This window comes from Rhagoletis pomonella, unplaced genomic scaffold (assembly GCF_013731165.1).
Source record: "Rhagoletis pomonella isolate Grant_MI unplaced genomic scaffold, Rhpom_1.0 Rhpom_scaffold_00001, whole genome shotgun sequence".
Lineage (NCBI taxonomy): Eukaryota > Metazoa > Arthropoda > Insecta > Diptera > Tephritidae > Rhagoletis > Rhagoletis pomonella.
Genome location: NW_023458555.1, coordinates 79656304 through 79666961, shown reverse-complemented (window position 1 = coordinate 79666961; position 10658 = coordinate 79656304).

The window sequence follows — 10658 nt, the reverse complement described above, 5'->3', positions numbered from 1 at the left end:
GCTTTTCGACGTTAAGCTTTCCTTGCATTGTTGGGCGCACATTTTTTGCTGCACAGAGGCGGGTGCGTATCTTGGCTACAACAAGATAGTGGTCCGAGTCGATGTTTGGCCCTCGGAGTGTACGTACGTCCAAAACGCTTGAAGCATGCCTTCCGTCTATCACAACATGATCGATTTGGTTTCTCGTTTTTCGATCTGGAGACAGCCATGTAGCTTGGTGGATGTTCTTATGCTGGAACCTAGTACTACATATTACCATATTTCGGGCCCCGGCGAAGTCGATCAGCCTCAGTCCGTTATCGGACGATTCGTCGTGGAGGCTGAATTTTCCGACAGTGGCGCCAAAGATCCCTTCCTTGCCCACCTTGGCATTAAAATCGCCAAGCACGATTTTGACATCGTGTCGGGGGGCAGCGCTCATATGTACGTTCCAAGCGCTCATAGAAGAGATCCTTGGACGCCTCATCCTTCTCTTCCGTCGGGGCATGGGCGCAGATGAGCGAGATGTTGAAGAATCTAGCTTTGATGCGGATTGTGGCTAGACGTTCGTCCACCGGGGTGAACGCCAGTACTCGGCGACGGAGTCTCTCTCCTACCACGAATCCAACACCGAATTTTCGCTCCTTTACGTGGCAACTGTAGTAGACGTCGCAAGGCTTCACGCTTACTTTACCTTGCCCCGTCCATCGCATTTCTTGGATGGCGGTGATGTCAGCCTTTGTCTTCCCGAGGACATCAACCAGCCGGGCAGAGGCACCTTCCCCATTAAGGGTCCGGATATTCCAGGTGCATACCCTTAAATCATAGTCCTTTATACGTTTGCCGTGGTCGTTATCAGAAAAAGGGGGTCTCATCCGAGGCTGTTTGCTTCTTTTCATTGGGCGGAGTTTTAACGTGGCGGGACCCAAACCCCGCGCACGCGAAGTTTTACGCCTTCTCACTTTAGCTCGCTCCCAAACGGGTGTTTGGTTGCTACCCAGAGGATACGTGGATATAAATATCCGGACGTTGTGAGCTGCGATTTGAACCGTACGCACAAGAATCGCTTCTGGCCACTCCCAGGTGAATGGCAGTCAAAAGTTTTCCACTTCTGCGCACGGAACCATCCTCCAAAAAATTCAACGACTTACCCTTCTATTAATGATTGAGGACAATCATACTTAAGAGGGGAGGAGTTAACACCACACCTTACAATACCTCGAATTGGACAATAACCCCATGGGTTAGTGGCACCGATAACACATCCGGTGAATTCGTTATAACCGCAGACGCTGCATCAGCATTCCACGAACATTTCATCAAATTACTAAATGTATCGATCAGCAACAATATTACGGTAAACAACAGTCAGCATATTGGTAACCAACATTACGGTCAACAACAGTCAGCAAATTGGTGGTCGACATAGGTGTAATGTAGAAGTAAGAAATATATTGTAATTAATCTTAAGTTGGATTCAAATAAATAAACACATGAGCAGACAAAAGTCCGCGAGCTTTTTAAAAATGGAGTTTATTAAATAAAACTTTAACTTATATAAATGTATGCATGCATATTAATCTATTTGTATTTAAACTTAGTAGTTTCAACAGGGGCAATATGTTCATATCTACTTATGAACAGCAACACGCATATCTATATATGCATGTATGTACATACGATTGTGTCCATGTGTTGCATCTTTGTAGGTACAATCGCAGTGTATACATATATTTTGGTGTATTCAAGTGTGCGCATATGTTGCATGCATCAAAGGCATATTGTCCGCCTTCATGTAAAGAAAAAAATTAAATGTTTAGGTAAGGAAAAGCAAACCTTGCGACTCAAGGACACTTATCACTAGGGTAAGAGATTGAGTGCATGATTTGCGGCTTACATTTATGTGCACAGCCAAAAGTACGAAATATCCGTTCTATTTTTAAATCTTAATATGTGATGCGACCTTGGACAGTGTCTGGATGCGTGTTGGTGTTTAATTAGGTTTAAGTTATATGTTCATAGCACCATGGAAGTGTTATGTACAGTAGACTAGTTATGTAGGCAGTTAGGTTTAGAATCTTATATAAATAAAGATAGCTACTCTATAGCGGTGTGATTCTCTATTAGAAACTCGGTGGTTTCACTTCATAGCGGGCTGGTCATCCATGGTGTGTTTTCGCATGTAATCCTACTTGGAAAGAGATGAAAGAAGAACCCTTCCATGGTCAGTCTGCGAAAGATCGTCCAGATCTGGTAGCAAGAGTATTTCGGCAAAAAATAATTAAGATGGTGAATCTTATAAAAAAATGTATGATCTTTGGCTCAATACGTTGCGATATGTATATGATAGAGTGGCAAAAACGAGGCCTACCTCATGCGCATGTACTATTGTGGCTTAACAACAAAATACATTCTAACCAAATTGACTTAATTATTTCTGCGCAACCGCCAGATCCCATACCGATCCAGTTCTATTTCTTATCATTAAGAAAACTATGGTACATGGGCCATGCCGAAATTTGAATGCCAATTTTCCATGTATGGTAGACGGCAAATGTATCAAGATATATCCGAGACAGTTTGTAAATGAAACGCAAACTCCACTTTAGAAAAGGAGAAAACCAGGGCATAGTGGAGTGTCTACGAAAATCAAAGTCAACCATGGTATCGAGGTTGATATTGACAATAGATGGATAGTTCCTTATTGTCCACTACTTTCAAAAGCTTTTGAGGCTCATATAAATGTAGAATTTTGTAATTCTATAAAGTCTATAAAATACGTTCGCAAGTACGTAAATAGAGGTTCCGATGCGACGATGTACGCTCTTCAGAATCAAAATTTAAACGATGAAGTAACCACCTACCAATGTGAAAGATACATAAGCAGCAGTGAAGCTTTTTGGCGAATTTTGGGTTTCCCTATCCACGAGCGACATCCTGCAATTCAACGGCTCAGTGTCCATTTAAAAAATGGCCAAAGAATATACTTTACTGAACAAAATATTTTACAGCAAGTTTTCGCTCCAAGAAATACAACGCTTACGGCATTTTTCCAACTTTGCCGAACGGATTTATTTGCCAGAACATTGCTTTATTCTGAAGTGCCAAGTTATTATACTTGGAAAAATAACAAATGGAACAGAAAAAAACGGGGAAGTTGTATAGAAGGACAACCAGATATTTTTAAAGACGACACTTTGGCAAGAATTTATACTGTCCATCCCAGCCAGCAAGAATGTTTTTTTTTGAGAATACTTCTTTTAGAAGTAAGGGGGCCAACCTCATTCGAAAGATAAAAACAGTGAATGGTCAAACTTATAGAGAAGCGTGTTTGCTCCGTGGACTTCTTCAAGACGATGCACATTGGCAAGCAACTATGACAGAAGCATCGATGTCAAATTCCCCAAAAAGTCTAAGAACCTAATTTGCAATTCTAATCCATGTGTGCAATATTTCAAATCCTCTTGTACTGTGGCAAAATCATAAGGACAATCTATCCGAAGACTTTCTGCACCTTGCTCAGATTCAAAATCAAAGTCATGAAATAACATATGATAATAATATATACAGTTTAGCACTTGCTGCCATTGAAGATAAACTATTATGCCTAGGGGGAAATGAGCTTCCAACGTATGGACTTCCTGTGATTCAGAGGAGTACTATTCATAACTTTAGCCGTGAAGTAACACGCGAACTTTGCTATGATGTCTAATCTTTAATCGAAGAAACTGAGACGAATATTTCGAAGCTTCTACCCGAGCAACGAGCAGTATTCGAAGCAGTTATGAATAGCGTTGTAAATAATGCAAGTAAACCCTTCTTTCTTGATGCCCCAGGTGGCACAGGTAAAACATTCGTTATAAGAACGTTGTTGGCTCAAATTAGAAAAAAACAAGCAAATTGCACTCGCCGTAGCGTCTTCTGGCATTGCGGCAACTCTTCTGCCAGGAGGAAGAACAGCCCATGCTACATTCAAGCTTCCCCTAAACTTAGCAGCACAAGAAAAACCTACATGCAATATAAGCAAAGGAACGGGCTTATCAGAAGTCCTAAAGCGATGCCAGATTATCGTCTGGGATAAATGCCCATAAAGCTGCTTTAGAAGCCTTAAACAGAACACTACAGGATATTTGCAGCAACAAGAAAATAATGGGCGGTAAATATTGGTTTTGGCAGGCGACTTTAGACAAACATTGCCTATAATTCCTAGAGGTACACGATCGGATGAAATAAAGGCCTGTTTAAAATCATCACATCTGTGGCAAAGCGTGACACAATTCAAGCTGTGTACAAATATGAGAATAAATTCCCATATAATTTATTGAAACTTGGAAACGGTGATTTACAAACTGACACTGAAGGCGAAGTTCATCTTGCTTCAATAGCCACCATTGTTGAAACTGTAGAGGAGCTTAAAACAAAAGCCATGCCAGAAGGAAAGTGCACATTACCCAGTGGAGTTTTTGAACTCGCTTGAGCCCTCACGAGTTCCTCCCCATAATCTAAATTTGAGAATTGGTGTGCCTGTTATTCTTCTGCGTAACCTTGATCCACCCAAACTTGGTAATGGAACAAGACTGCTAGTAAAGACATTGATGACAAATATAATTGAAGCAACAATTATTACTGGATGTGGCCAAGGAAAAGACGTTTTTCTGCCACGAATTCCATTAGTTCCCACAGATCTCCCGTTTGAATTTAAAAGGCTTCAGTTTCCTTTGAGGCTTAGTTTCGCTATGTCGATAAACAAATCGCAAAGTCAAACGTTAAAGGTGGCTGGACTTCAGTTGGAAGAGCCCTGCTTTACCCACGGTCAATTATATGTCGGATGCTCACGAGTGGGAAGTCCGAATAATCTATATGTTTATGCACCACTCAATAAAACGAAAACTATTGTTTATAAGGAAGCCTTAAATTAAATAAAAAGAAAAATTTAGTTCTAAATAGTATGAATGCATTATCGTTTTTAGATATTTATTTGATCACCCCGAACGACGTCGGGTACCCTGCTAGTTATATATAGATACGTTGAGGGTGAGTCGAAAATCGCGTTTAAACGCTTGTACATATTTTGTCACCTATTTCACCGATTTGAAATTTGTCAATTGTTGAATAACCTATGGAGCTTGCACTTTAATTTGATATACAACTCAATTCTGTAGCGGCACCAGATCGCCCTAACTAAGTCGTATGACTGAGCAATTACATATAGACTACACCTTTTCCAACTGTATTTCAGAAAAAAGCAATTGTATTTCAGAAAAGCTCAAATGAATTTCAGAAAAGACCAAATGTATTTCAGAAAACCTCAAGTGTATTTCAGATATTCCAATTGTATTTCGGAAAACCTCAATTGTATTTCAGAAACCCTCAAATGTATTTCAGAAAAGAAACATGCGTTTAGATAAATGTGTAAAAATTAAAAAAATAAACTCATTCGCTATTATTATTAGTCCGGTGACGAAGTGAGTAATTATTCTGCAAATTTTTGATCGCGAGGTTTTATTAACGTACATAAATGGAGTTAAAGGACAATTGTGCGATTTGCAGAGTCGACATGCGCAGGCACCTGGTTCTTTGTTTGCTTCCGTGCAGGAATTTATTCCACGTAAAATGCAGAAATCCTATTTTACAAACGAGGAAGTGTCCAATATGCCGAGGAGATGTTTTAGGTATGTATATACATATATATATAAATTAATCATATAAATATACAAATATACCAACGAACGAACAATTGTATTAATATTTGTAACTTTCTGGTGCAGAAACCACGGTAGTGGAGAAGAAGAAAGAGGTGAATAGGTGCCAATAGAGGTGAAGATTGGTGCAGTTTGGCAGCGTCATTACGAATTGTATATAAAACTGCCTATACCTGGGTAAATACTGGTAGAATAGAGACGCATAAAAGGCGTGGAGGTAACGAAAAAAAGCTTTCCGAAGATGAGGTAGACGTTATAATTCGTTGGGTGGAAGAAAAAAGTACCATCACACTAAAGCAGATCGTATCAAAACTGCAAGTGGAGTTAAGAAAAAACATTTGCACATCGACCGCGGCAAATTATCTAGAGGGCAAAATGTTTAGCCTTAAAAAGTTACACCATTTGCCAGCGACGATGAATACGCTGGACAATAAGCAAAAGCGGGCAGAATTTGTAACCAAGTTGAGTGCCTTTATTCAACAAGGCAAGTAAATAGTGTACATAGATCAAACAAATTTTAATTTACTTTGTCACCGCACAAGAGGTCGCTCTCGGTCGGGAACGCGAGTAAGTTTAACGTTGCCTCCGTCAAGATGACCAAACGTTCACCTAATCGGAGCTGTAAGCACATAAGGTGTGCTATCAATGGAAACGCGTCGTGGCTCGTTCAAAAAGGAGAGCGCTGCAGAGTGGGTGAAAGAACTTTTAGAGAAGTGGAGAACTTTAGACAACGATTTGACGGATTTGGTCATTGTATGCGACAATGCACCCTGCCATTCTGGGCTAGAGCATATTTGTAATAACGGATCAGCCAATCTTTTACGTCTAGGACCATATTCCCCGATGCTAAATCCGATTGAAAATATATGGTCAAAAATAAAATCGTCCGACGATATATATATATATATACGATAAATGGCCGAGGAGTAATAGAAAGGCGTCTGCAATATTTGGAAGAAGTTATTCATCAGGCAAAGGATACTGTTGCTACAGCAGATTGTGCTCGCGCTATACAACACTCGTCCATTTATTTTTTTTCAGATGCTTTGGCATTGCGTGACATGCCGGTTGGAATGTAATCCCAATTTCGTTCTTTTTTAATAAATTCGCTGCTCTGTTCCGTCGTTGCAAGTTGGCTTTTTAATTGGTCGGAACGGGATGTTATATTTTGGTCTGCTGTCTGAAATTTGTATGCTTCTTTTCTGAAATACATTTCAGGTTTTCTGAAATACATTTGAAGGTTTCTGAAATACAATTGGTTTTTTTTTTAAATGTATTTCAGCTGTACTTAGCTATTTCTGCAATACATTTGGGCTTTTCAGAAATACATTTCTGGTTTTCTGAAATACAATTGAAATATCTGAAATACATTTCACTTTTTCTGAAACACATTTGCGCTTTTCTGAAAAACAATTGAGGTTTTCTGAAAAACAATTGGAATATCTGAAATACATTTGAGGTTTTCTGAAGTACATTTGCTCTTTTCTGAAATTCATTTGACCTTTTCTGAAATGCATTTGAGCTTTTCTGAAATACATTTGTTCTTTTCTGAAATACTTACAATTGGATAAGGTGTAGTAACAACCCCCGAGATTCGGGTGAAAGCATTAAAGAAATACTTGTAGATACTAAGTATTTAAACTAAAGTAAAAAATAAAACGTGATGTTCATGAATATACCTCAGTATTTAGCTCAAAATTTATTTAAAGAGCTTCGCGAAAGACAACAATTAATCTTGTATTGCTAGAGACCTGATAACCCAAGATAATTTTTAAGTTATTAAAGGGCCTTACTCTACTCAGAGCTTCGTACAGTGGCCCGTGAGAAAACAGTAAGTTTTAAGGTATAGTCCAACCTTTCACAATATCCGACCAAGGGCTTTATTAGCCGTAGTCTAAAACGCAATAATCTTTTAAAATTGGCGCCGTTTCATGGTGAAAGGCATTTGGTATCACGCTTTTAAACTAAAGCTTTCTTAACACATTCAGTACAAAAATTCTACCACTGATTCTAAAAATTTTAAAATGCTACAACTGTATCAAAACGGCAACGCTGGTGGCAATGGTCGACACAGTAAAATGGCGTTTCGACGAGAACCGAATCACGTGGTTCGCTCTCTCGCTAGGCGCACATTGCATCCGATAGGCCGACCGATTTCGGCCGAACAATTTGACCGTCCGAATTGATGCGCACACTTAACCAGATTATTTGAGGACCGTATTTGTACACAAAAATTTAGTTTTCATTACAATTTTGTAAGCAGTGAAATATTTTGATACATTTTAATTGACATACTCTAAAGATGTGATTTTATATGTAATTTTGTTGTTTTTGCACCCAATAAGTTAATTTTTCGCAGTCCATTTTGGTACTTTTCACCTGACATCGGACGTGAAAACAAAACATGTTTAAATTTATCGTGACTGACGGACGTCAACGGCCGATGTCGGTTCGGTTATCATATAATCACAAGTGTTTATTCATATCGCCCGCATATAGCCGATATCGGCCGAGCACAATTCGGCCGATGCCGGCTGCAGTGTGCGGGTAGCGTCTCAATTACGAATGGTGAATCAACCTGTTTACAGGCTAACCTAATATTCACGCACGCCGCCAATTTATTGTAAAAAATTTCTCATGCACATGCAACTTGTATGAGATCAACCGAAATTGAACGGCGTGCGTATGAAGCTAACTCAATTTCCAATTTTTGTTGTGCGTGACATTTTGATTTGACGTTTCGCTCAATGAAATCAAATGCAAACGCATGCAAGTCAATTTCGGGTGACGCAAAAAAAACAAATTCGACGACATGCGTACCAAAACGCAAGCCGCGAATATTAGGTTAGCCTGTTACACGACACATTCGTGATTCACTTTGCATCTCTGCTTCTTGTTCTGTGCTTTTCAGTGTTGCTGTTTTAGCCCTTTGGTGGCTAGATTTAGCTACCACATACTTTATTTGGCCACATAAATTTAAAATTGCCCCTACCCCTTTTTTTAGCCCTTTCGAGAATTTATTCATCCTTGGCATCAAAAAGTTGTATACATATACTTAATTTGATCTCATTTTTCTTCATTTATGTAAGAGATGAATTTTTAAACTAGGAAATCCTGATATATATATACATTAGAGTGGTTCATAAAAACCGTCTTTTTGGAAATTCATAAAAGCTACCTCAAATTATTGTTATTTGTGATAAAAAAGAGAAACATGTTTTTTTATTTTGAAAAAAAAAGTTTTCTTAGAGGTCGCGGTGGTCGTTTTCTTATAAAAACGCTGATGCTCTAAATTTTTTTATTTTCTTGACATGTTAAAATGCAGCTAAAAATTAGTTTTTACATATGGGAGGTTCCATGGGAAAGTGGACCTCAGTGCGAAAATTGTTTTCTTTATAAACCTAACAAACGTGTGGATAAGACATTTGTAAAAATCTTGAATCAACCAAGAAATAACAATTTAAAGCTTTAAATGCATTTTTATTACCTTTTTTTACGTTTTGAACTCAAGTTCTAAGTAAATTTTTTGATTTAGTTTAAAGTAGGTTGTGTTGAATGCACTGTCAAATAATTTGCGTGTTGTATATAGTATATAGTAGAGCTCATCTGCTTTTAATAAAGTTGTGTTATACATTAAATTTTGTGAGTTCTTAATCTTTATTATGCGTTATTATTAAGCAGTCTTGGTCTTGTCCAACCTGTGACAAAAAAGATAAAAGTTGTTATATTTAATTACAGAAGTTGAGGTTGTGTTTTGTGTTTGTTACATAATGTTAGAAATTCATTGCAAATATTTACCACAATTGCATTGTCATTTCCACGTTGTTAGATAAGAATAATTCAACAGAGAAGCATGCCCCACCCGTGACAGCAATGTGTGGGACAGTTGTCAGAGGTAGGTTTACAGAGCTGATAAGCTTTATTTGTTTGTTGGGGTGGACGCAGGGGAGAAGGGGGGATGCGCGGACTCGTCCATTATCTATATACCCTTGTGGCCAGCTGATTAAGTTAAGTTACATTTTTACTAGTTTTGCTTTTTTATTTTATTAATCTAATGTTTATAGTTTTTTTTTATAAATATCTAGCACATTACGTAACCAGACCACATAAATCCACATTTCAAACTTCTTACAAAAATTATAAAAATTCAACAAACTTTAACAATTACACCCAAAAATTTTAAACTTTTTGTTTAGAATTTCTAGGTATGCAGTTTTGTAGTTCATTAAATTTAAGTAGGTAAAAGTGAAAATTTCAAGACGCTAGGAAATCGCGATCATTTTTAATAATTTTTTTTGCTGACGGTGCTAAGCATATTCTTTTATATTAAAGGCACCATTCTAAGATGAAACGTGAGTGAATTTAACCCCTACTTGGCTTCTTATACTTTTTAATAACTAATCTTTATACAGGGTGTCCCAGAAGTAAGGTGCCAAACTTTAGGGCAAGGTAGGTGGGGGGGTGAGCTCACTGATAAACAAAAAATTTTCAGGTAAAAGTGTCACCGTTTTTTAAATATTTACATTTTTTCGAATTTAAAAAAAAATCGTGCCTTTTCATGTGTTTTCTTTAACTGCAACTACAAACCGGGCAATACTTAGTAAATTTTTTATGTAAAATACTTCCAGATAGTTGCCTCTCCATACTCAAATGCAATGTAGTTAAAATAAATTAAGGAACCATCATAAAATTAGGACTATTTCTGGATTTTTAACTTTTTGATATTTTCTTCCCCAACTTTGACTATCTCGGGTGAAAAAAAATGTACTGAGCTATAACTTTACATTACATAAAAAAATTGCTCATTTAATAAAGATTTCAGAAAGGTGCCACACTTACTGTTTTGAATAGAAAAAAAAAAATTATAGCCGCTTTTGTGGGTAAAGGACTGAGACACGCTAGAATGTATTTAATAGATTTAAATTGAATTTGCTCTTGTTACCGTCAAATGACATGCTAAATAGTACAAAGGTACAT